The following is a 24,992-nucleotide window of genomic DNA, read 5'->3' as shown; positions in this document are numbered from 1 at the left end:
TATGTCCTTCCCTTCAGTGTGGCAAGTTCCCGCATGCCCCACATGGGTCCAGAGGTGCTGTCTGGGAGCTAGGGACTAGAGTCAAAAACCTTAGAAGTCTCTTTGGTATTCTATTGTACTGCAGTTGAGCTGGTAGTCAAACCAAGATATACAGTCCTTCCCACTCTTCGCTTCCCTTTCCACAGGTAGAGGTGCCTCACCCCATGACCACCACCATCACAAGCCCTCAGGGAGTACTACCAGGTTACCATCAATGTTCCTTTAAGTTCCAAGGGCTCTTCAGTCAGCTCGTGCTGAATGTTGCCTAGCCTAAGACTCAACCTTCAGTGGGCTCTTCTCTGGCCCAGGGCAGGTTCAGAAATGCTGTCCAAGTGCCAAAGCCTGGAATTGAGGACCCTAAGATCCCACTCAGTGCTCTACCTCACTGTGCTGAATTGGTACCTAAGCTGAAAGACAAAGTCTCCTTTACTTTTTCCTCCACTTTTCTCAAGCACAGGGAGTCTCTTCCTATAGCCACCATAGCTGGGAATGTATTGAGTCTCACCTGAAGCCAGCAAGTCTGAGTCTCACCAAAGGCTTACAAGATACTACTGGGTATTGCTGCTGGTTTTTCACGGCCCAGGGGCTCTTTAGTTAGCAAGTGTTGAGTCCTGACAGCACAAAGTCCTTCCCTTCAAGGCAGCAGGTTCCCTTCTAGCCCAGGGTGTGCCTAGAAATGTTGTCCAGAGCTAGGGCCTGGAAAGGGGGCCTCATGACTCTGACTGGTGCCCTATCCTACAATGGCTGAGCTGGTATCCAAGATGCAAGACAAAGTCCTCTTTACTATTTCTTATCCTCTACTCAAGCAGAAGGATGGGATATATTTTGGAGCTGCAAGCTGTACAGCCTGGGGTTAAAATAGGGTTGGCACAAGCATGTTCTTAGCCACCCTGGCTGGTGTCTCAGTAAGTCACGTTCCCCCCAAGCCCACTGTCTCTGAGCCCAGTTCAGCACTAGAACTCATGTAGGAGTTGCAGTATTTGTATCCTAGACTTTCTTTCAAGTTTTTTTAGAGTCCAAGAGCACTTTAGCCCATGGTGGTGAGGCTCGCCAGAACTCAAGTTCTGATTTCTGGAATGGGTGATTCTCCTCTAGCTGGGCTACTTTAAATACTGCCTCCATGAATGGGCATCAGCTGAGTTAGCCCTGAGTTAGTGACAGGGCAGCACTGAGTTCAATGCAGTGTTGCACAATTGCTACTCTCTCACTCTCCCAAGCCCATAGATTCTCTCTCCATGTCACGTGGCCACTGCCAACAGATGTGGGAAGAGTAAAATTGGCAATTCAAGACTGTCTTCCCTACTTTCTTCAGTGCCTTTTTCAGCAGTGTAAAGTTAAAACCAGATATTGTGAGTGCTCAGCTGATTTTTGGTTCTTTTGAAGGAGTTTTTTGGTATAGATAGTTGTTAAATTTGTGTCCTTGTGGGGGTGGGGGTGGGGAACAGTGAGGCCTTCTATTCAGCCATTTTGCTTTGCCCTTCTCACCAGCATTTCTAATCTCTTATATTGTACAATCATTTCCACCTTTTATACTTAACTACAGGTATGATCAAATGAGAAATGTGATGCATAGAATCTGGGTTGTGATTTTGTGAGTCCATTAAAATAGAAGGGCATGAAGACAAGCAAATACAGTGATGGAACAAAAGCATCATCTAAGGAAAGGTGGTAAATTGGAAAAAAATTGAGGGGTTCAAATAAATGGACCTGGGTAAAAGTTGATATATTGTGAGTGAAAGGCTGAGCTAGAAGAATAAGAGGTTGCTGACAGGAGGCATGCTATTAATGCTAAAATATCAGTTGGAAAACAAAAAACTTTAAATGACATAATCCAGAGTATGACCCATGTGAATTACTTTTATGAAATTGTGGATGGAAATCACTGGAAATGAGGAGGTCAAGGAACTCTGAAGCTAGGCTATTTGATTGGTGATCCACAGGGCCAGTGGGTATTTCAGGATAGTGGCCATCGAGGAATGAGGTGGAAGATCATATGAGAGAATGAACAGGAGGTTGGAATAAGGCAGTAATGAAGTTGTGGAAAAGAAGGAGAAAACACTTTAATTGTTCATCAAAGTAACATTATTTCAAAAAATGAAGTCATCGTTTACATGGAATAAATACCAAAACTCATGCTTTTTTTATTTATAGATAGGAATCAGTTTGTCCTTGAGTGAGAATGGATGAGAGAAAATGTGGAGCTCCTGACATAGTAGCAGAGGAAAGATGATCACTACCACAGTGTGTTACTCTGATGCTTCAAAAAGATCAAGACATAATGCTAAAGCCTGATCAAAAGGTGTGTCCAGATTTTGGTGGTTTTTTTTTTGTTTGTTTGTTTGTTTTTGAGATGGAGTCTCATTCTGTCACTCAGGCTGGAGTGCGGTGGGATGATCTCCTCTCACTGCAACCTCCACCTCCCTGGTTCAAGTGATTCTCCTGCCTCAGCCTCCTGAGTAGCTGGGACTACAGGTGCCTGCCACCACACCCGGCTAATTTTTGTATTTTTAGTACAGATGGGTTTCACTACGTTGGTCAGCTTGGTTTCGAACTCCTGACTTCCCGATCCATCCACCTGCCTTGGCCTCCCAAAGTGCTGGGATTACAGGCATGAGCCACTGTGCCCAGCCCCGATTTTGTTATTTAAATGAAGGCCACAAAGACAGTGGGTTGGGTGCCTGCTAGCAAAAGTTGAGAGACTAGAAAATCTTAAAGAAATGGATGTTGGGTGTTGCTGAAACAGTTAAAGGAAGGAATGCTGCTCTTATACAATATAAACAAAATACAAACAAATCCCCCACCCCACCCCACCCCACCCCACACACACTAGATGCTACAGGCTGAATTCTCACTCTAAAAGGTAACCTTTGCCATGAAAAGCGAAAGATGATTAATTGAACAAATTGCTTAAAAGTTCTGGAAGAAAGTTTTCTTTCTAGATTAAAAATCTATGGTTCAGGGGCAGGTGCAGTGGCTCACACCTGTAATCCCAGCACTTTTGGAAGCCAAGGCAGGAAGATCATTTGAGCTCAGGAGTTCAAGACTGGCCTGGGCAATATAGTGAGACCCTTTCTCTATAAAAAGAAAAAATTTTTTTTTTCAAATCCATTGTGGTTCTGATGGGGTAAATTATAGAGGAAAGCATACTTGGACATGATGTGTAGAACAACGTAAATCTCTGGAAACTCTGTTTCTGCAGAATGCATTGTCCCTCTGGGGAAATGGGATTTGCCTCTACTTTGACACCCTGTGACCAATTCGATTTTGCAGATCAGCATCATGCAAAGATTTGTTTATGCATTAACAAGATTTCCACCAAATAATGAACAGGGACATTTTCTCAGGCTACACAATTACCGGCCAATTCCAAGAAAGATTATGAATATTGTGTTTTCCTTTTCTACCACTCTTTAGGATTCTTGGACAAAAATCTAAGAAGGGAACAATTCCTTTAAAAGAGATATCTTGAGGCTCTAATAAAACAAAGGTTTCTACTTAACCTCAAACAGCAAAGGTTAAACTGCAAACTATTTGACACCAAAGTTATTAGAATGGTACAAATAAATAAATTTATCATAAATGCCAGAGTATAATTTTTTAAAAGCCAATCCCATGATGAACCAAAATTTATCCATTCATTAATCCACTTACTCAAGACAGACTTACGCTAGATGCCAGAGATATAATGATGAGCCTTGGTCAAAAAAAAAAAAAAAAATGTTTTTTTTTTTTCAAAAGTTACTTACAAGTATTAAGTCATAGATACTCCTGATAGGAGGCAAATATGCTTCTTGTTTTTCACTTCTTGGGAGAACTTTATATGTAGTCTTATCTGAATTTACTCCAATAGTTAAATATTTGTAAAATGGATTCAGTATATAGCCTTATATCGATACTGTGCTATCAGTTTTTAGAAATAAAATGAGCAAGGCAGCAAGCTGAAAGAAATACTTCTATTGGTTGTTTACTGAAAAGTAGTTAGTTTTCAGCATCTCTTAGAAAAGAATGCAACTTGCCTACTCCAGTCAGAGAGGAAAATTCTATACACAAAATCCATCAAAGTCATTGTGAGAGGATTTGTTTGCTTGGAGACTGCAGGGTTGTTCTTTGAATAGCCTCCTTCAGGAAGCTGTACATTTCATTAGTTAAGATTCTACTTTTGAGGGAAGAGTAATCCAGGCATCTACAGCCTCTAAAATTATGTATAATTAACCACTGGTAAGCATTAACTAAGAAGAAAGATTTGCTGTCAAAATTCACTGTATTAAAATTGGAATTGAAAGCTGTAACAATAAAAACGCCAAGCTTTCTTAGAGCCATGTTGTATTCTTTGAAAGCACCAAAGAATCTGTTCAGCATCTCTAATGTAGGAATGCTGAGCTTTTTCTCTGGAGGACAGCACATTCATGAGTGTTGGCTGAGGGCTCACTCAGTCTGCGAGTAGGTCACAGGGTGAAATGGAGATTAGCTCAGCACTCATTCTGCTGGCTCTGTTGGCATTGAGATTTCATTTTCTTTACTCAAAGATTCTGTGGGGGAAATTGAGGGTAATATTCAGATGAGCTGAATGTCAAGTATTTGGAAAACTGTGAGAGTCCAACACAGTTTCTAAGAGCCCCAATCATTCTGAGCATTTTGATTGTGCCAGTAATTGTAAATCTCGTTTTAGCACCCTGCACCCAGAGGCTCCACAGAAGACAATGATTCCTTAGAAAAGCTCGATTTGTATTACCTCTACTGAATGAACGAGGGCTTTGCTAGATTATTTTATTCTTCTCTCAAATTTAAACTTAAACCCACTGAGCGAATCTTCTAAAACTTGTAATCTAGCAAAAACTTTGAATCTGCAATCTAGCAAAAACTTTGAATATGTTGATGCAGAATATAGAACCATCTTACAGGCACTAATTTGAACAGAAAATATAAGTGTAACACTAAGGAAAACCTATATGAAGATCCTGTGAGCAGTGACATTTTTTTTCTATGTTAAGACAGATTTTTTTTTTTTTTAATACTGATCAACTATTGCTACTAGGGCAATTTGGGTTGCAAGTGTAGCCATCTAAAACAAACTAGTTTAAGCAAGAAAGCAATTGATTATGGGTTCAGCCGTGGCTGGATCCAGGGCCTCAACAATATTGTTAGCAATCTGTCTCTCTTACACCTTGCTGCCTCATTCCTCATCTCTGCTCTGCTTTCCTCTATGTCAACTTCATTCTCAGGCAAGGCATTCTTTTCTTTGTTTTGGAAAGATAGTCTTCAGTAACTTGATGTTTAATTTGACCTAGCTAGTAACCTTAAGGAAAAAGATTGCCTTCTTCCCAATGGTTTTAGGAAAAGCCATCTATAGGAATGACATTGATTGGCCTGGCTGGGAAGGGGATCGAGTCTGCATCTCACGAAACAAGACTCATATGTAATCATAACATGTTGGGGGTGCATCCCAGAACTCTAAATCGTATGCGGTTAGCAAAAGAAGAGGGAAAGGGTGTCGGTCGGGTAAATGTAACAGGTTGCAAGAATTAAAGTTCAAGTTATGTCTAGGGTCAAAATTTTATTGCAACAATTTGTGTGGAAATAAGGTAGATCAGAAACAATCTCAATCATTTTTGTTGAGAAATGCAGCCTAATTCCTATACCACTGTAGCTCCGGTAGTCTGACTGCAAGTTTGGAACAAAACAGCCACTCTAAAAATTTGCCACATCTGAGTCTTAGATTCTGGCATGCTTCCTCCTGTGGTATCCAACCATTATAGTGCTTCTGTTTCTTAGCTGTTTTTGTAGCTACTGACTCATTTCTACTCTTCATTTGTTCATAGTTTCTATTTATCATTCTCTCTTTATGTGTTTGTCATCTTCTGTACTACTATTTTTGTTTTATATTGTATTAATTTCTGCTTTCAACATATATTCTTTCTTCTATTTTCTTTGGAGTTTCTCTGTGGTCCTTCTAGCAATTTTTTATTTGAATAGCTCATTAATTTTTCATCTTTCTTTTTTTGTAATATATGCAGTTAAGGTTATAAATTGCCTTCTAAGTACTGCATTAGCTGTATCCCACAAGTTTTGACACGCAGTGCTTTCTATGTCATCCAGTTCTAAATATTTTATAATTCTCATTAAAATTTGTCTTTATTCTGTGACTTAAGAAACATTACTATGAAGGCTTATTATATATAAAGTACATGATTAAGTGAATGACTCAATGAATTTTACATATGTATACACTTGTGTAGCTACTGCCCAGATCAAGATATAAAACATTTCCAGCATCCCAAAAAACTTTTCTATGCCCCTTTACCCAAAATACCCTGCCAGAGGAAACCACTATTGATTAATACCATGGATTAGTCTTACCTCTTCTTAATATCATCTAGAAGGAACCATGTGTCCCATTTTGTGACTGACTTCTTTCACTCCTCATTATGTCTGTGAGTTTTATTCATATTGTAGCAACAGGTATTTTCTCCCTCTCCATTACTGGGAATGTATATACTTATTTGTCCATTCTACTCTCAAGTCATATCTGGATTGCTTCCAGTGTGGGGCTATTATGAGTAAAACTAGTATGAAAGTTCTTATAAATGTCTTTGCTGGCCATCTTTACTCATTTCTGTTGGGAATATAGCTAGCAGTAGTTATTTCTGAATTATAGAATAAGCATATATTTAGTTTTATTAGATACTTCCAAATTGTTTTTCAGAGTGGTTTTTACCAACGTACACTCAGTATATGTGTGAGAGTTGGTCATTCCACGTTCCATCATACTTGGTATTGTCAGTTTGTTTTTTTCTAAATTTTACTAATTTTGGTGTGAAGCGTAGTACTTTAATGTCATTTTATTTTTCATTTACCTGCTGACCATAATTTTAAACTCCTTTTTATATGCTAATTGGTCATTTGCATATCTTCTTTTATGAAATGTTAATTCAAACCTTTTTCTCATTTCTAAATCACATTGTCTTTTTATAATTGAGTTGTAAGAGTTCTTTGTGTATTCTGCATGTGTGTTTTTACAGATATCTGTATTGTGAATTTGTTCTCTCGGTAGCGTGTCTTTTCACTCTCTAAATAATCTCTTTTTATTAACAAAAGTTTGTACTTCAATGAAATTTTTTTTTTCTCTCATTGGCAGTGCTTTTAGGGTCCTGTTGAAGAAATGTTTACCCCCGTCAAGGCCATGAAGATATTCTCTTACGTATTTTTTAAAAGCTTCACTGTTTTACCTTTACATTTACGTTTGTGATCCATTTTATACTGATTTTTTATATTGTATACAAAAGTATCAAGGTTCATTTTATTTTCCAATTCATGTCATCTGCAAATAATGACAATTTTATTACTTCCATTCCAGACACTATACCTTTTATTTTTTCTCTTGCCATATTGCACCCATGAATGTTTTTGTAGTGTTTTTTTAAAATTTCAAAACATATGAGGGTTTCTAATCTCTTTTTAATGTTAGTTTCTAATTTTGCTGCACTCTTTTTGGAGAACAAGCTGTATAGCATCCATTTTTTGGAATTTATTAAGCCTTGTTTTGTAGCCTTGTACATTATACATTTTTGCAAATGTCACATGTTTGCTTGGTCTCCAGACCCATTAGTTCTACTTGCAGAGAAAGATATAGAGGGAGATGTTGTTCATTTAAGGTATTTGCCATATCTTGCAGGATAGCTCCCCTAACCTTGAAGGTGTTCTCTTTTAGCTGGTGCCAAAATTGTGTGGTCGGCAGGCTATTCTGCTCTTCTGGTGATCCAGCTCCTTCTTGGAGATGGGCAAGACTAGTGAATTCCAGTGGCGTGAACACATTGTCATACTTTCTTTGCAGTAGTATGACTCATTCCATGACTCAGGGGACAGGGTTACACTCATTCCCCATAAGTGCCTCTATTTTAATATCATAAGCCTCATGAACTTGAGCATTTAATTAATGCTGCAACCCTTATAATCAGATCCTAAGCTTAGTTCTCAACTACTTCCTCCTGCAGTTATTGGAATTAAGATTTGCTTTTAAAGTTGCCATCAGGGCTCTCTGATTTTCCACATAAATTCTCATGTGGCAATTTCATTTCTCTTTGTCCCTACTTATTCTCCCTAGGGCAACAACCCAGATGGCACTATAGTTCCTACGATCTGTAGAACTCATAGCAATCAAGTTTTACAGCTACTTGATTTCCCAAAACCCTGACCTCCTGTGTCATCACCAGTGACAGTTTGAGTAACTATGATACTACTGTATGTCAAGGATTATACATACCCCCTTCCCCCTGTACTCTTCAAGTATTGCACAATCCAATCCAGGGTTTTAAGGATTTTACTTTGTTTTCTGGGACCAGTCACAGTGTCAGTTACTGTACCAATTAAGGTCCCAGTGGGAAAAAGATGGTACAGTCAAACTGGGTAATTTGAAGGGACTATTTATAAAAGTGCAATCAGAGTAGGGCAAACAATGAGAAATAGTGCAATACTCTGGGATTGTAAATAGTAGAATTTACAAAAGGCAAAGAGAAGGAGCAATTATGGGAACCTAGTTTAGAAAGTCACATGATAGGAGATAAGATATTTGGGCAAGAGGTTCTGCCCTCAGGCCTAGGTAACTCTGGATGGAGGTAGCTAAGGGAACAAATACCTCCACCTTACTTTTTGCCCTCCCTCAGATTTTCTACCAGGGATCTTCAAACCGAAATCCAAATACAAAGGAAATTAATACAACAAGGGAGTCTGTTGAGGTAGACTATACCTACAGGATACCCTCTCAGGACACACATAAGGATGGAAAGGAATGAAGAGTAGATCTAGAAGGGCAATCATAAAATATCCAGCAAAATATGAATTGGATCTTGTTGATGTTAAAAGTTGAGATTCCTTAAAGATGTCCAAATGTAGATGCTGAGTAGCCATTAATGGCAGGCAGACCATATTTAAAACTGTGGATGTAGAGGGCCTATAAACTGAGCCTCCTTGTGCATTAATATTTGGTTGAGGAAAATGGTCTTGCAAAGGAGACCGAGAAAAAGTAGCTGAGGACTTGGGAAGAAAGTCAGAAAAGGTGGAATAACAAGAGACAAGGAAAAGGTGTTTCAAGACGACGAAAGTCTACAGTGCTCAACCCTCTGATAATCAAGTAGGATAAATAGTGTAAATGTATTTACCTCTTCTCTGCCATGTGTCATGCCTTACAGGACCACCCTTACATCTGAGCTAGATCTGCCTGGGATCCACATTGTAGAGGGCTCTGCATATCATAAACACACATACACAATTCATTTATCAGTCACCCTTCAGGATCATTCTGGCCATAGGGAAATTCTTCTCCACCTCTCTTCCCCTATGTCCTTGAAAAAATAAATTAACTGTGTCCATAAACGAAGGTTTGTGGTTTGTACTGCTGCTGACGTCAGAGAAACATAATGCTTCAGAATGCAGGAAGATTTAAACAGTACAAACATTTAAAAACAAAAGACAAATTAATTAACTTTTCACACTGTCCTCTTAGCATGAATCAAATAGATTCTTTTATGTAGAAGTATTCTTTCCCAGTAAGGTCAAACAGCATCTATATTCTTCCTTTTCATTATCTTTCAATTCCCAATTCCAGAGGTACCAGTGAAACAGGAAACTCACAAAGTTGCACTGCACAAAGATCAACTGACAAATATTTTGTAATTTAAACAATTCATATTCTTTTAGAGTTGTATATATTTAGGCTTAAACTGTAACATCCCTTAATGATGGTTTATATTGGCAATTAGATAGACAGTAAATGCTAAAATACAAATAGTTCTGCTTTTATAATAATATTTGATGATAGTTCATCACATTTTCAAAAAACTAAAAATTTTACTTTAAATACTTTTGATTTATATTTTTTATATTTATTAACTACACTGTACATTCTATTTTGCTTGAAATTCTAATACATAATTTTAAATATTTTAGAAGGAAACTTCTTAAAACAACAATAAAGTTTTGATTTTTACATTTATTTTACTTTACATTTCTTATTAAAATATATTCACATTTCATACACTGTAATACAACTAAATGCTATCTTTCAGAATCATTACTTTCAACAGAAGATAAATTATGTACATAATTTAATGGCAAAATTAATGATTTTGCTGAAATGACAGCAAGAAAAAATAAATTTTATGAAATAAATATATTTTGTGAATTATGTCTTTTATGCATCAATAGTTATTAAATTTTGTTGTTTAATATTTTACCAACTTGCAGTCACATAAAACCATACTTAACACAAATTTTTCTTTTTTTCTTTATGTAGTTATTTCTGTCAAGAGGATGGAACATATTTTACTTAACAGTTGCTTATTTGATTTATTATTGACATCTCTGACAGTACATCTCATTGTCAGATGTATGATTTGTGTTACACACGTCCATGTGAAGAGATCACCAAATAGGCGCGACAAGGCTGTTTATTTCACCTAGGTGCAGGCAGACTGAGTCCAAAAAAGGAGTCAGCAAAGGGTGGTGGGATTATCATTAGTTCTTATAGGTTTGGGATAGGTGTACAAAGTACATTCTTAAGGGTGGGGGAGAATATTACACAGTACCTTCTTAAGTGCAGGGGAAACTATATCATATCATTTAGCGTGGGGCAGGAACAAATCACAGTGGTGAAATGTCATCAGTTAAGGCTATTTTCACTTCTTTTGTGGGTCTTCCATTGCTTCAGGCCATCTGTATGTATACGTGCAGTTCACAGGGGATATGATGACTTCGCTTGGGTACAGAGGCCTGACATTCCTGTCTTCTTACATTAGTAAGAACAACAAAACAAAATAGTGGTGAAGTGTTGGGGTGGCAAAAATTGTGGGGGGTGGTATGGAGAGATAATGGCGATGTTTCTCAGGGCTGCTTCAAGCGGGATTAGGAGCAGTGTGGGAACCTACAGTGGGAGAGATTAAACTGAAGAAAGATTTTGGGGTAAGGGGTGATATTGTGGGGTTGTTAGAAGGAGCATTTGTTGTATAGAATGATTGGTGATGGCCTGGATGCAGTTTTTTATGAATTGAGAAACTAAATGGAAGACACAAGGTCCAAATAAGAGAAGGAGGAAAACAGGTATTAAAGGACTAAGAATTGAGAGGACCCAGGACATCCAATTAGAGAGTGCCCAAGGGGGTTCAGCATAATTATTTGCTTGGTTGGAGAATTTTGGGGCTCTCTCCTTGAGTTTTCTTATGTTGTCATATACCAGGCCAGATTGATTTAGGTAAAAACAACAACAACAACAACAAAAACAGTCTTCATTTAAAAATATACAGAGTCTCCTTTTTCAGCAGTGAGTAAATCAAGGCCTTGGTGATTTTGGAGGAAAGAGAAATGTAAAACCAGCAATTGTTTGTTAAATAAGGATTAGAAATGGCTAGGAGACAGTGAGTGAGATTGATAGTGTGGCGGAGATAGCTGGGGAGAGGTAGAGGGTGGCATAAGAATGGGAATGAGAATAAAAGTGAGTATAAAAGTAAAGAATAGGACTTCATCAGGGTGAAAGTGTTGGAGTGTGTCCTGTCAGCAAAGATCATCTATCCACTCCAAGAGGGAGTCAAGAGTGGTGGAATGGGGATAGATTTTCATAATGGAAAAGAAATGAGAGGTTTTTAAGAGGCAGGCTAATGGCTTGTAACCTACATGGAAGAGGTTATGAAATGATGACAGAATAGAATGGGCCTGTGAGGCTGGAAGGAGATACTTTTTTTTTTGGTCTAAGAACCATCTGCCCTGAGTGGAGAGGCATTGATAGGTGGAAACTTCAGTGGAAGAGTAAGTAGGAGTGACCAATGAGAAGGAGAAAAACTGGCTGTGAGGGATAGAAGTTGGAATGCTAGCTGCTGCTTTAGCTACCTTATCAGCATAAGCATTGCCCTGAGTGATGGGATCTGATGCCTTTTGATGGCCCTTGCAGTGAATGACTCCAGCTTCCTTTGGAAGTAAAGCGGCTTTGAGAAGAGTTTTTATTAAAGAGGGATTAATGATGGAGGACCCTTGCATAGTGAGGAAACCTGTTTCAGCCCATATAACAGCATTGTGGTGCAGGATATGGAAGGTATATTTAGAGTCAGTATAAATATTGATGTGTAGTCCCTTTGCAAGAGTGAGGGCCTGAGTTAAAGCAATGAATTCGGCTTGCTGAGAGGTAGTGGAGGGGGGCAGAGTGGTAACCTCAGTGATAGATGTGGAAGATACTATAGCATAGCCTGCCTTTGCAGGTGAGCGGCGATTAGGCCTGGTAGAACTGCCATCAGTAAACCAAGTGTGATCAGGGTGAGGAACAGGAGAGAAGGAAATATGGGGAAATGGAGGGAATGTCAGGTGGAGCAGAGATACAGTCATGGGGGTCAGGTGTAGTATCCGGAATAATGTGGGAGGCCGTATTGAAGTCTGGGCCAGGAACAATGGTAATTGTGGGAGACTCAACAGAGTGAGTATAGCTGAAGGAGCTGGGGGTCAGAAAGTATATGCATCAAGTGTAAGGAGGAAAATAGATTTTGAAAGTTATGGGAACTATAGAGAATAAGCGGAGCATAGCTTGTGATTTTGAGGACCTCTAAAAGTATTAAAGCAGCAGCAGCCACTGCATGCAGACATGAGGGCTAGGCTAAAACAGTAAGGTCAAGTTGTTTGGACAGAAAGGCTACAGGGTGCAGTCCCAGTTCTTGTGTAAGAATTCTAACCACACAGCACTGTACTTCAGCTGTGTGTAATGAAAAGGGTTGGGATGAGTTAGGGAGAGCTAGTGTGGGAGCAGCTTTTAGGGCAGTTTTTTAAGGAATGAAAAGGGGAGTGGGGAAAGGATTTAGGATTTATGGGGTCAGCTAGGTTTATCTAGAACAGAATAATGGATTGTGGAGCGAGGTATTGAGGATAGGGGAGTATATGGGTTTGGCACCACAGGGTGGTGACAATTTGGTTAATAAAGGTGAGACAATTTGGTTAATAAAGTGCAGATCCTGAACTAACCTGTAAGACTTGTCTGGTTTTTGGACAGGTAAAATGTGGGAACTGCAAGGAGACTTTATAGGCTTTAAAAGGCCATGCTGTAGCAGGCAAGTGATAACAGGCTTTAATCCTCTTAAAGCCTGTTGTGGGATGGGATATTGGCATTGAGTGGGGTAAGGGTGATTAGGTTTTAATGAGATGGTAAGGGGTGCATGATTGGTTGCCAAAGAAGGAGTAGAGGTGTCCCATACTTGTGGATTAAGGTGGGGAGATATAAGAGGAGAATGCAAAGGAGGCTTTGAACTGGGGAAAAGGGTGGCAATGAGGTGTGACTGTAGCCCAGGAATAATCAGGGAAGCAGATAATTTAGTTAAAATGTCTCAACCTAATAAGGGAGCTGGGCAGGTGGGGATAACTAAAAAGGAGTGCATTAAAGAATGTTGTCCAAGTTGGCACCAGAGTTGGGGAGTTTTAAGAGCTTTAAAAGCCTGGCCGTCAATACCCACAACAGTTATGGAGGCAAGGGAAACAGGCCCTTGAAAAGAACGTAATGTGGAGTGGGTAGCCTCCGTATTGATTAAGAAGGGGACGAACTTACCCTCCACTATAAGAGTTACCCAAAGCTCAGCATCTGTGACTGTCCAGGGGGCCTCCAAGGCCATCGGGCAGCATCAGTCTTCAGCCACTAAGCCGAGAAGATCTGGGAAGGAGTTAGTCAGAGAGCCTTGGACCAGAGTTCCAGGGGCTCTGGGAGTGGCTGCCGGGCGAGTTGGATGGTCCGATTTCCAGTGGGGTCTCGCACAGTTGGGACATGGCTTAGGAGGAATCCTGGGCTGCGGGCATTCCTTGACCTAGTGGCCAGATTTCCGGCACTTGAAGCAAGCTCCTGGGGGAGGCGGTCCTGGAGGAACACCTGGCCACTGTGGTTCAGACGTTTTGAAGTTCTTGTGTGCTGGAGATGTGGCGGGTTTCTCTCACAGTGGAGGCAAGTAGTTGTAACTCAGAAATACATAGCTACTTGGCTGCTTCTACTCTATTATGGTACACCTTGAAGGCTAGGTTAATTAGGTCCTGTTGTGGTGTTTGAGGTCCGGAATCTAATTTTTGGAGCTTTTTCTAATGTCAGGAGCTGATTGGGTAATAAAATGCATATTGAGAATAAGACAGCCTTCCTCTGGGGTCTAGGATAGTAAAGCATCTAAGAGTTGTTGCCAAACGGGCCATGAACTGGGCTGGGTTTTTATATTTGATGAAAAAGAGCCTAAATGCTAACTGATTTGGGAGAGGTCAGATAAAGAAAAAAGGAACATTAACCTTGACTATGCCTTTAGCTCCAGCCACCTCTTTAAGAGGAAATTGTTGGACAGGTGGGGGAGAGCTAGTCGTGGAATGAAACTATAAGCCAGACTGGGTGTGAGGAGGGGAGGTGATAGAAGGATTATAGGGTGGGGGAGCAGAGGCTGAGGGAGAATTGGGACCTGGCTCGGCCTGGTGAGGAGCAGCCTGGGGAGAAGGGGAGAGGTCAGATGAGTCTACAGAAAAGAAGGATTCAAAGGACTCAGAACTTGGGGTGGAGACTGAAGGAACAGACAGGAGAGAAAGAAGAAAGATTTGGGATGAGTTGCATTGGGAGCAGAGACTAGGTAGGGACCGATGTGTAAAAGAGTGCCTGGACATCAGGCACCTCAGACCATTTGCCCATTTTTTGACAAAAGTCATCCAGGTCTTGTAAAATGGAGATATCAAAAGTGCTGTTTTCTGGCTGCTTGGAACTATTGTCGAGTTTGTGTTGGGGTCAAGTGGTATTGCAGAAGGAAATAAGGCATTTAGGTTTTAGGTCAGGTGTGAGTCAAAGGGGTTTTAGGTTTTTAAGAACACGGCTAAAGGAGAAGACGAGGGAATGGAGGGTGGAAAGTTACCCATAGTGAAGGAGGTAAGTTTAAAGAGAAAGGTAGAGACACGGAGAAGGCGATGGTGAACAGCCCTGGGCTGCAATGTGGGTGAGTAGCCAAAGCAGGCATCCCCGCAATTGACTTGCCACCAAGGGAATATGGGTGAATGACCAAGGCAGGTGTCCCCGCAGTGATCAGACACCAATGGAGAGTGGGTGAATAATCAGACAGGCATCCCCGCAGTGATTAAATACCAAGGGGAGACTGTCTTCCCGAGTCCATGACCGGTGCCGGAGTTTTGGGTCCATGGATAAAATGTTTCTCCTTGTCTCTACTAGAGAGGAAAAAGAACTGGAATTGGAAGGACAGGGAGATTGAAGGGTAGCAAGAGAGGAAGATTGAAGGGTAGCCAGAGAGTCTGGAAAAGAGTGAAAAGACCGCTTACCTGATTTGAAATTGGTGAGATGTTCCTTGGGCTGGTTGGTCTGAGGACCCGAGGTGGCAAGTGGGTCTCCTCACGGAGTGAGGGTGAGGACAGGGGACTGGTCTCCCGAAGGAGTCCTCCTGTCTCGGGTCTTCAGTACCAAATGTCACACGCATCTGTGTGAAGAGACTGCCAAACAGGCTTTGTGTGAGCAACAAGGCTGTTTATTTCACCTGGGTGCAGGCAGGCTGAGTCGGAAAAAGGAGTCAGCAAAGGGTGGTGGGATTATCATTAGTTCTTATAGGTTTGGGATAGGTGTACAAAGTACATTCTTAGGGGTGGGGGAGAATATTACAAAGTACCTTCTTAAGGGCAGTGGAGACTATATCGTATCAGTTAGGGTGGGGCAGGAACAAATTTCAATGGTGGAAAGTCATCAGTTAAAGCTATTTTCACTTCTTTTGTGGATCTTTAGTTGCTTCAGGCCATCTGGATGTATACATACAGGTCACAGGGGATATGATGGCTTGCTTGGCCTCAGAGGCCTGACAATTTGCAAATGTTTTCTCATATTCAGTGGGTTGACCTTATATTTTTGTTGTAGTGGTCTTTGAAGCACAAGAACTTCTAATTTTGAAGTCTAATTTATTTATATTTTCTTTGGTTGCTTTGTGCTTTTGGTTCATAATTAAGAAACCATTTCTTAGGCTGGGCACGGTGGCTCACGCCTGCAATCCCAGCACTTTGGGAGGCCGAGGTGCATGGATCACGAGGTCAGGAGTTCGAGAGCAGCCTGGCCAACATGGTGAAATCCCATCTCTACTAAAAATGCAAAAATCAGCCAGCATGGTGGCAGGCACCTGTAGTCTCAGCTACTCAAGAGGCTGAGGCAGAATCACTTGAAACCGGAAGGCAGAGTGTCAGGCCTCTGAGCCCAAGCTAAGCCGTCATATGCCCTGTAACCTGAAGGTATACATCCAGATGGCCTGAAGCAACTGAAGATCCGCAAAAGAAGTGAAAATAGCCTTAACTGACGACATTCCACCATTGTGATTTGTTTCTGCCCCACCCTAACTGATCAATGTACTTTGTAATGTCTCCCACCCCTAAGAAGGTTCTTTGTAATCTCCCCCACACTTAAGAAGGTTCTTTGTAATTCTCCCCACCCTTGAGAATGTACTTTTGAGATCCACCCCCTGCATGTAAAACATTGCTCCTAACTCCACTGCCTATCCCAAAACCTATAAGAACTAATGATAATCCCACCACCCTTTGCTGATTCTCTTTTCCGACTCAGCCCGTCTGCACCCAGGTGAAATAAACAGCCTTGTTGCTCACACAAAGCCTGTTTGGTGGTCTCTTCACATGGAAGCACATGAGACACAGAAGTTGCAGTGAGCCAAGATCGTGTCACTGCACTCTAGTTCTGGGCAACAAGAGCGAAACTCCGTCTCCGAAAAAAAAAAAAAAAAGGAAACCATATCTTAATAAAAAGTCATGAAAATGTGTACCTGTGCTTTCTCATGAAGGTTTTATAGTTTAAGCTCTTACATTTAGATCTATAGTTCATTTTTAGTTCATTTATATTTGTGTGAGGAAGGGGTTTCAGCTTCATCTAGTTGTACCAGCACCATTTATTGAAAAGCCTAATCTTTCCCCCATTGAATTGTCTTAGCACAATTGGCTGCAAATGTAATGTTTTATTTTTGGCCTCTCAATTCCATTCTATTGACTTGTATGTCTATTTTTAATGTCTTGATTTTTATGTCTTGATTAATGTAGTTGTGTAGTGAGTTTTGTGATAAGTGTGAATCCTCCAACTGATTTTCTTTCTCAAGATTATTTTGGCTATTTGAAGTCCTTTACATATCCATATGAATTTTAGGATCTACTTGTCCATTTCTGCAAAGAAGGCAACTGAAATTTTGACAGAAATTGCATTTTTATCTATAACTAACTTGCTTTAAACTTTTAAATATATATAAATATGATATGTAGATCTCCAGGTCCCACAAATAGATTGGACTTTATATTATTTTTGTGACTCATTGTGATTCTATGAAGAAGATATTATTAAGAAACTTCCTCAAGATCACACAGTTAGAAAGTGGCTGAAATGAGATACCAACCCTTGTATGTCTAAACTACAATCCTCTCATAGTATCATGCCATCCCTAATAATAACATCTTATAATTTTTTGAGCTGTATATTATCTTACATACTCTCATTACTCACAAAGTTACATAAATTAGAAAATATAAAAATTATCATCTCCTGATTTGCTGCCATAGCACCCCATGTACACTCCTATTACCATAGCTCCTCCTCACACTGTATTCTACTTGCCTGTTCTTTACCAGACAATGAGTGCTTTAGGAGCAGAAATATGTCTGGTTCTTATATCTCCGGTGCCTGGAGGAATGCCTGGTACTAGAAGGGGCTCTGTGATAGCTGACTGAATAAATGATTGTGTTATACATTCATCCCTTAGGATTCAGAGGCTGGCATTGCAAGTTCCCCTGTACATGAGTGTGGTTCATTTTCCCAACTACTGTGGGGAAGCTCAAGACAGAGACCAGAGCCTTGCTCTTAATAGGTACTCAGCACATAAGATCAGGTCCAGGCTGCATTCTTCCTGGGTCCAAGGAGAAGAGCCAAGTCAACTCATTTTGAGAAAACCAGCACATGCCATTCACAACAGAAAAAACATAAATGACTAATGAGTGTAAAAAGGTGTCTAATCTCACAGAGACGCAAGTGAAACAAGAATTTGTCTTTGACCTATAAAATTGCAAAGATTAAAAGGTGATAATACTCAGTGTAGTAAGAACGTAAGAAAATGGGTCCTTGCTGGGAATGTAACTTGGAAAAGTTTTTTGAAGGGCAATTTGGTAATGAATGTCAAGTTATAAAATGGGAATATGCTTGGATACATCAATTCTGCACTTTGTACAAGTGCACAGTGCTGGAACAGCCAGTCCTCCTTGGGCCCCTGGCACTCTTCTTCTGGGTGTGGCAAGACTGCAAGACTGATTGGTCTGTTACAGGGCAATTTCTCAAGGTTATTTTATGTACTGGCAAATTTGAGAGATAAGGTACAATCTTCCTCCACACCAACAGTAGGCTTATTTAGTGCTTGCTATAAAGCAATAGACTCCCAACGCTCAGTGTTCCTTAGATACAACACAAACCCCCTGTGTGCATAGCATCCATATGGCTCATATTGTGTCACCCTATGGGACTTGGTGGCAAAGGAAATCAACACAAACAAGTTGATGCTCCTGTTGTCTGCTGTGCAATGAGTAACAAGGTCCTTTGTCCCTTAAAAATGTTATCATCCCATTTTCTACAGATAAGTAAACTGGGGTTCATTAAAATTAAATAGCCAGCCCAGAGCACGTGGTCATTTACACGGTCATCCATTGCAGATGGAACCAGAGCCCAGGGTGACTGGCTGAGCCTCAGCAGCTAACCACGGATCATTTGGATAAGCAATATGAGAGACTGATAGAGAAGAATCACAGGGCCAACTCTCATAACAAACTTTATGTAATTAGCCTGCTGGATTGTCTGGCACTCTCCAATCAGTCTGAAAAGCATCCAAACTGTTGCCATGACCTGCTGAATGCTTGTGGCTACTGGGTCACGCACTAGAACAGTGGTTCTCAGAGTATGGTCCCCAGACCACAAGCATTGGCAGCCCCTATAAGTTAATATAAATGCAAATTCTCAGGCCTCCTGGATTTGCTTAATCCAGACCTCCTGGAATTGCTAAAACACCGCAACCTGTGTATTCATAAACCTTCCAGGTGATTCTGAGGCACACCCAAGTTTGAGAAGACACTGCTCCTGTGCAGGCTGCAAAACTCCCCTCCCTTCAGCTGAGCTGCATCCTTACTGAGAGACTGCAGAGCTAGTTCTCACACCTGTTCATGACAATTGTACTTGTCACTCGATTTACATATTTTAGTTAATGATTATGTTTACCAGTGAAATATGAGGGCAAAAGAAAAGGAATGATTGTTTCTATGACAACCACATTGACTATTTTAGAAAGTCAATGAAGATAAGTCACTAAAAAATGTTCTTGAAAGAGAAAAATTGGTGAACATCTACTGTTTTGTACTCTTTTATGAATCGTTATTCATTCCACTTTAAATAAACCGTATCTGGAGATCAGAAAAAATAAACATGGTTTAGACAAGCAATGTGGAACTAAATACCAAACAATGATTCTATATTCAAAGAAAAGGCAGGGCTACATCACAACATTTGCAAATGAATATGCATTTACATGTTTTAAGTTAAAATAAAATGTTTAGGCCGGGTGCAGTGGCTCACACCTGTAATCCCAGCACTTTGGGAGGCCGAGGCGGGCGGGTCATGAGGTCAGGAGATCGAGACCATCCTGGCTAACATGGTAAAACCCCATCTCTACTAAAAATATAAAGAAATTTAGCCGGGCGTGGTGGTGGGTGCCTGTAGTCCCAGCAACTCGGAAGGCTGAGGCAGGAGAATGGCGTGAACCCGGGAGGAGGAGCTTTCAGTGAGCCACCATGGCGCCACTGCACTCTAGCCTGGGCGACAGAGCAAGAGTCTGTCTCAAAATAAATAAAATAAAATAAAATAAAATAAAGTAAAATAAAATAAAATAAAATGTTTAAGGTATATGTGTATTTTTTATAATTTCACATTTAACTGACTCTAAAAACATTAGTTGACTGACTTCTAGCCTCCACTATGTCGGGGAGAGAGCCTCCCTTGGATAGGATTTAAATCCTGATAAGAGATAACAACCTAGAATGGGGGAATAAGATACAACGAACTTCTTTCAATTGCTGTTCCTTTCATTCTTGGCTCATGAACAAAGAGGTTTGGTTCTCCCCTCTTTGCTTCTATGTCTCTGAACCAAGAGGATACCATCGTTAAACAGCTATACCCTTGTAGCCTTGAAAAGGTATTATCAGTAGCATGTTTAATGGTAATACATGGGACATGTCCTAACATCCATTATTAAGCCCAGTGGTTGATCAGTTTGCCTCTTGGGCTCTGGTTAAAAAAAATTATTTGTCCTGCTCAAGAGTGCAGAAGCATGCAGGACAGAGCGATGAGAAAGAAGTGAAGCCATTTATCCCAGAGACAGAAGCCATTGTTCTCCTCATCCTACCCTTCTCCTTTGAGAACCCTTCCTCACCTCCTTCTCTCGTGGGCTCCCATGTTGGCCCCCTCCCTTAGTGTGTTGGACCCAATGGAAACCTAATTTCTGCTGGTCAATCTGTTCATTTTCCTGCAAATGGGATTAGGCACATGCAAACTCTAAGTCTTTATTGAATGTATGAATTGGAAGGGAAGAACAACTAGGGCTGTTGCAGTGGCTATATCCTCCCATACGGTGGGATAAGCAGAGAGAGCCAGCCTAGAAGACGGAGAATGAAGCCTTTGCTCAGAGAAAATTGGAAACAAGAGATCCTGTGACTGTGGACAGAGTAACTTGGGGAAGCTAGTTGAGTTTCTTCTCTTTAGGAACTATAAGCTACCCACATCACCCCCATCCTTCTAATAAATTGCTTTTTTTTTTCTCCTTAACCTCATTTTACTAGGCCCCTGTCCCTTGCCTGATGCTATTCTTGGAGCAACAAGTACTTAGTGCCAGGCATCTCGGTGAGTATATTGAAAACACACATTGGCAATTCTATAACAATGACTTTTGTTGTTTAAAATCTGAACTTTAAGTAGTTGCAGATAGGGGTCATTTACTGACTAGCAACAGGGGTCCTCACACAGAGAGGTGATGTCTCAGTTTGAAACAGGAACAGCCTGGGAATCATTAAAAATCAAAGATAAGCAGAATTCGGATAATGTGTTATAGAAGAGATGTTTACTTAAGCAGAACAGAGACTATTAGACTACTCTCTTAGCTATTCTTAGCCAATGATATTATAAAGCTATTAAGTTTTGAAAGAATTGGACATTTACATCAGGGACATTGTATAGCATTTGTGTATTTTTTATACATAAGCATAGCTAAATTAGTTCTTATTTTATAGTGTTGATGTAATCATTACTTGAAAATGCTATTGGTGTCTGATATATGGTTTGGCTCTGTGTCCCCACCCGAATCTCATCTCAAATTGTAATCCCCATAATCCCCACGTGTTGAGGGCGGGATCTGGTGGGAAGTGACTGGATCATGGAGATGGTTTCCTTATGCCGTTCTTGTGATAGTGAGTTCTCACAAGATCTGATGGTTTTATAAGTGTTTGACAGTTCCTCCTACACACACTCCCTCTTACACCTCGTGAAGAAGGTGCCTGCTTCCCTTTCGCCTTCTGCCATGATTGTAAGTTTCACCTGAGGCCTCCTAGCCATGCTTCCTGTTAAGCCTGTAGAACTGTGAGTCAATTAAACCTCCTTTGTTTATAAATTACCCAGTCTTAGGTAGTATCTTTAGAGCAGTGTGAAAATGGACTAATACAGTGTTTTAATGAAATCTGAAGTTAAAGGACCCTCCTCCTGCCCGACTCCTAGGGCACTGTGGAATATGGACAAGTCACAGACCTCATCTGCCTGATGCAGTCATGACTCCGATACCCAGAGGAGGCAATGTCAGGTGGACAGCCCCACTTACTGAGTACTCTTTTAACAAGCCTCATTTCTATCTGGCAGTGTGACACACTCTAGAAACCATCTAAATGTAGAAAAGGTTTCCTCCTGCACCTCATTTCTCGTGTTCCCTACTCCTAACCTTGTTAGGAAAGGAAAACAGATAGTGGAGCTATGTCTTGGAGGCCATAAGCCAGGATAAACTACAATGCAGAGGAAAACTAAACTGAGATTACTCTAGGCATCTCTGACTGTGAGCTGGAGAAGGGCTTGGGGATTGTGGCAAGCAGGCTGTTGGGGAAACAAGAAGATGCCTCAGACACAGCTGAATGGCCTATGGCTGGGGAGGACGAGGCAGCTAGGGGTTGCAAGTTCTCTTCTTTTTACCCACAGCATCAAAGTCTTTGCCTTTGTGAAAGGAGAAAAGTAAAGGTGGGATTCAGGTGAAAGAGATGAGAATAGTGGGGTTAAGGCAAAGTGAAATGGGAAGGATGACAGTCAAGAAGGAAGGTAAAGGAAGACAAAAGATAAAAGACAAGAGAGAAGCACTCATTCAGCTGAGTAAGTTGGTATATGTGTATAAGTAAGGGCCATGCCGTGTGTGTGTGTGTGTGTGTGTGTGTGTGTGTGTGTGTGTGTGTGTGTGTGTTTCAGCCAAGGAACAGACTTTTGGTGTAATAGTTTTAATATAAGCAGAGTATATTCATTTCAATTCCTTTTTTACTTTTGCAGAAAACATACAAAAGAGAGTTAAGGGATTAAAAGTGCAGAATCTGGTTTTAAACAGATATGGTTTCAAAATCTGGCTTTGCTACTGTTAGCTGTATGACCTTAATTGATTTATCTAACCTCTCTAGACCTCCCTATATTAAAAGTGGAAAGTAGTAATTTACCTGTAATAGGGCCATCCCGAGAAAGAAGCAAGATATATGTGTAAAGCAATTTGGCAGGTCTAGTACACAGTAAATGCTCATAATGATAGCTTTTGTGGCAGCTCTATCCTCTGACAGATCGCACATATTGAGTGCTGAGTTTGTGCCAGCTCCTTACATCTATACTATATTCATTTTTTGATGCAATTAAAGCTTTCATTTGTTATGCATATTGGCACCAAGATTTATTCTTTGTCCATGTATTTTGTTTTCCTATTTTTATCCATCCCCAGATTTGACATGGGTACTATGAACATATTCCATATGAACCAATCACACAAGACCTGTAGTCCAGATAGAAATTAGCTACCTTTCTTGTTTTAAGAACAACTTGGTAATATTATGTAATTATACACTTTTGAGTAGACATGCTTTATACTTAGGAGCATACATATATGAGGTATATAATATTTTAAAATAAATTTACTGAAGATATGCAAGAAAATGCCTCATTATTTTATAATAATCTCCTTTCTCTTTCTCCTTCTTTCTCAAAAAAGAAAAATAATCGCAATACTATAAAAAAAAAAGCTAAATTACTCCCCATCCAACAGCATTTGGCAATTCCTTAAAATCATCTGTCCCCCTAAATCTAAAAAATTTTCCACCCCAGTATATTCAAAAGAATATGCTATGAGTAATAACCAAGGAAGAGGTCAAGAGAATCTTTTGTGCCCTGGGATATTGGTTTCTTAAGCTACAACACTGAGGGCAGAGAGGACCACACTTACTTTTGGCACATGAGTTAAATCTTGCATATGACTTCATGGTTGCCCCTCACACACATCCTGTGGTTTGCCACCCATACCCAAGCTTAACTCTGCATACCACCTTCCCCAAAGATTTTCAGTGTTCTCAACTGTTTGCAGCTCTGGTCGTATACTGTGGCAGGACCTCATCTTGTGACCACAGTTCCTCAAGAAGAGCTTCATTGTTTGACTTCTGCTCCCTGAGCTTGTCTATCTACTGCAGTGTGTTTTCTTGCATTTAGTCCATGGGAACATACTTTCTTTTTATAAATTAGTGTAAAGTATCATGCATGGGTTTAGGGAAAACACAGTATTATGTAGTGCCATATACAGAGAACATACCATTAACTAGACCGGAGTTACATAAGAACAGCATGTTGTTATGTTTTATTCCCAAGGATTAAGAAAGCTCATGTGAGATTATTCTCTGCACCCTAGCATTTTACCATTTTCATCTTTAACACATTATCTTGTCCTATTTCTATCTTTTCCCCACATCGAATTTCTGAAGGGAATTTTCAAACCAAATATATATATATAATATATATGTATATATACATACATATATATGTATAGTAGATCATAATTCAGAAACTGTGTCTTTGCCATAAACTTATTATGGTTTAGCCTGAAAAAAGCTCAATTCGCCCACTTTGAAGATTAACTACTTCATCACACGTAACCAGTGAGTGAGGAATAAGGGGCAGGTTCATTTTCATCACAAATATTATAACCTCAAAAATAAAAGTTTACCCTATTCTCCACTGGAATTATGCAAATACATAAAATATGAAGTATCCACACTCAATACTGAGTATATCATATGTCAAATTACTGGTGGATATTTTTCTTTCTCTTGCTTAATTAGCTGTATGTTGAGAAATTTGTATATTGGGCAGATAACAAATGATTACCACCTGGGGATTGCTAACATACCAAATTTTCTTTTATCTCTTCAGAAACGTCAGTGTGTAGTTATCTAATCATATTGATATTCTGATGGTGATTAACATATGTTATATAATCTTTCTGTGCCTTTCTTGATGGGGTCAGATTCTGTACCACACAAGTCACAGTATTTCAAAAAGCTATTGTGAAAGTAAAGCTAGAGGCAACAAAAGAATGAGTCATTAGTCATTGGGTTTTGTTTTTTTTCATCTATGTGTATCATATTCTAAAATGAATTAAAGATGAGCAATTATCAGATGTAATTCTGAGCTCATGTTCTCACACTGTCTGATGGGTGGAATTTTCACAAGGGATGCGCTGTCATCATTTTGTCAGGACCTTTGGAGACAAGTTCAAGAGTAATGTTTAGTCAGCATAAATATCAAAATGCCCAATAATAAAACATTTTATCCATCTGGTTTTAATCACAAGCCT

General features: G+C 40.0%; 1 long non-coding RNA gene across 1 annotated transcript in view; it reads left to right on the top strand.

The window, feature by feature from the left end:
• The window catches only part of LOC106998892 (uncharacterized), a 31,798-nt gene extending 7,056 nt beyond the window's left edge, over positions 1–24,742 (top strand). Inside the window, exons 2-5 of the long non-coding RNA XR_001445471.3 lie at positions 1,257–1,388; positions 2,195–2,338; positions 20,926–20,986; positions 24,569–24,742. This is a non-coding gene — a long non-coding RNA (uncharacterized LOC106998892). The remainder of the gene's footprint in view (positions 1–1,256; positions 1,389–2,194; positions 2,339–20,925; positions 20,987–24,568) is intronic.
• The last annotated feature ends 250 nt before the right edge of the window (positions 24,743–24,992 follow it).

Source organism: Macaca mulatta, chromosome 6 (assembly GCF_049350105.2).
Source record: "Macaca mulatta isolate MMU2019108-1 chromosome 6, T2T-MMU8v2.0, whole genome shotgun sequence".
NCBI classification, from domain to species: domain Eukaryota; kingdom Metazoa; phylum Chordata; class Mammalia; order Primates; family Cercopithecidae; genus Macaca; species Macaca mulatta.
Note: the sequence above shows the minus strand (reverse complement) of the source record. Positions and strands in the feature narration are given on the sequence as shown.